This window comes from Sycon ciliatum, chromosome 12, assembly GCF_964019385.1.
Source record: "Sycon ciliatum chromosome 12, ocSycCili1.1, whole genome shotgun sequence".
Lineage (NCBI taxonomy): Eukaryota > Metazoa > Porifera > Calcarea > Leucosolenida > Sycettidae > Sycon > Sycon ciliatum.
Genome location: NC_088654.1, coordinates 25,743,790 through 25,746,289, shown reverse-complemented (window position 1 = coordinate 25,746,289; position 2,500 = coordinate 25,743,790). Strand labels below are relative to the sequence as shown.

General features: G+C 49.0%; 1 protein-coding gene across 1 annotated transcript in view; it reads right to left on the bottom strand.

Moving 5' to 3' along the window:
* LOC135828927 (uncharacterized) overlaps positions 1–2,500 on the bottom strand; it is a 70,911-nt gene that overhangs the window by 15,490 nt on the left and 52,921 nt on the right. The gene's annotated exons all lie outside the window — the stretch shown is intronic.

Here is a 2,500-nt window from a genome sequence, read left to right as displayed (position 1 = left end):
ATCCTAGAGTCCGTGCCTACGGTATGGCTGGACACCATCCAAGTTGCCATCCAGCTGGGTGTGTGTGTGTCTGTGTGTGTGTGTGGTAAGTCCTTGCTTTGGGTGGGGACAGTTTGAGGTTTTTTTGCTCTCTGTAAGTCTTCCTCTCCTGACTGTTTCTGGACATCGTGAGACAGGCCTGGGTGGCCTGGGGCCTCCCCAGCCGTCCAGGAAAACATACTGAGGCGGGAATATCGGTGGTGGACTTGGTCGACGATTTTCGATGCTGACACTCTTGTCGTCGTCCCGTTCTCAGATGCCTTCGCGAGGCGTTGCGAGCCCGCGAGTGGGGACATCTACAGCACAAAGAAAACGACAGCATGGAGTATTCAGCATTGGCTCTTGGAGCGTCCGTTCTCTGGTTGAGGGTGAGGGCCACGTTCGGACGGCTGCAGCGAGTGGAATTGTTGCCGACGATAATTTTTTTTATCAAAGTGTACAATATCTGGAACGCTTGGAAATGGATGCCGCTGCTCTTCGTACACTGGCAGAGCGTTATGGTGACCATCAGAGACCCACCTATAACAATGTCATCGATTTTCGCAAGGCATTTGACAGAGTGTGGCACGCAGCCCTGTGGAAGATAATGCGCAAGTGTGGGCTTAGCCCGACTATCATCACACTGATCGAGTCCCTGTACCAGCAGTCCGAGAATGCTGTAAGAGTAGGAACAACGGTTAGCAGTTGGTTCCATGCCACCGTTGGCGTTAGGCAAGGTCGCATTCTATCACCCTCTCCATTCAACATTTTCTTGGAAGAACTGGTATCTAGGTCATTAGAGGGATTCGCGGGTTCCATTAGCATTGGTGGACGCATTATAACAGACCTGCGATTTGCAGATGACATTGATCTGGTGGCTGGTAGCGAGGAAGAACTACAAGACCTTAGGCTGTGTTTACATGAGGCGTTTCAACCCAGGGTGAGTTCGACCCGGGTCAGATTTCAACCCGCCATGCACACAAAATGAATGGCGCGTTTACATGACGCATTGCGCTTGACCCGGGTCAAGAAAATCGTACAAACGTACTTCTGTGCGTATCTCGCGCCAGGTTTGAACAGCACTGCACATGCAAATTTCGCGCGAATGGATTCACGTGACCATACAGGACTCTAGAAGTGGACTTTTGGCGGCATATCAGTATTTGACCCGGGTCAACTGTTTTCATGTAAACGCTCACCTCTTTTGTCTATCGTACAGACTTTCAACCCGGGCTGAACTCGACCCGGATTGAAATTTCTCATGTAAACACAGCCTTACTGGCCGGCTGGCCAGCACATCAAAATCATACGGCATGGAAATCAGCACTGAGAAGAGTAAGCTGCTGGTAACGGGAGCAAGCAAAGGTCTGTCTGCAAGCATAGCCATCGACGGGAAGCAGCTCGAGCAGGTTGGCGAGTTTAAATATCTGGGTAGCACGATTACTGATGATCAGCGTTCAATCAAAGAAGTGAGGAGTCGGATCGCAGCAGCCTCGGCTGCTGTTGCACGACTAGTAACAATCTGGAGGGATAGAAACATCAGTATCGGCTCGAAATTACGTCTACTCAATGCTATTGTTTTATCCATATTCCTTTATGCTTGCCAGTCTTGGACCTTAACTGCTGAAATTGTGAAAAAGATCGAGGCTTTCGAAATGAGAAGCTATGGACGCCTTCTCAGGATTCCGTTCACTGATCACCGGACCAATGTGTCTGTTAGAGAGGAAATAAATAGTATTCACAAACAAGTCCCACTTATTGTTTCTGTTCCTAAAAGGAAATTGCAATTTTTGGTCATATTGTTCGTTCCGGCTGTTTGTCGTTGACTATTCTTCAGGGTTGTGTTGCTGGAGATCGTGGCTGAGGCAGGCCCAGAATGTCATGGCTTGATAATAATTATTATTTCATGGACTGCACTTGATGTGCAGTCCCTGCTCGCTTGTTCATACTTGCTCTGTGACGCCCCGGTCATTGCCTCGGGTCGGCCTTTGCCTGGGGAAGGAGCGCCCAGACGGTGAGGTGAGGGCGTTGCGTTTGTGCTGAGGGGAAATGCGCTTCGAGCCTGGCGCGAAGGAGGTTGTCAACTCGTCGCCGTGTTCGCTCGGTTGCTGTCCATACGCTTGAAGTTTGATCTGGCGAGTGGAGAGGTTGAGTGGACGTCGCTGGTTACAGCTAATGCGCCAACATTCAACAGTAAGCGCTGTGAAAAAGACGCGTTTTACGACTCTCTGCAAGGAGTACTCAACTCAATTCCGTGCACAGATAAATTTGTTCTACTTGGAGATTTCAATGCCAGAGTGGGAGAAGGACAAAACATTACGAGTTGTGACTAACTGTCCACCACTGACTGTATGAGATCTGGTTACGTTGGTGGACAGTTAGTTATACCAAGTAACTCGTAATGTTTTTAACTTCTCCTTTTTACTACAAATTTACAATGCATGCATTTTGTCCGGTAATGTCTCAAACTTGTTCTGGACGT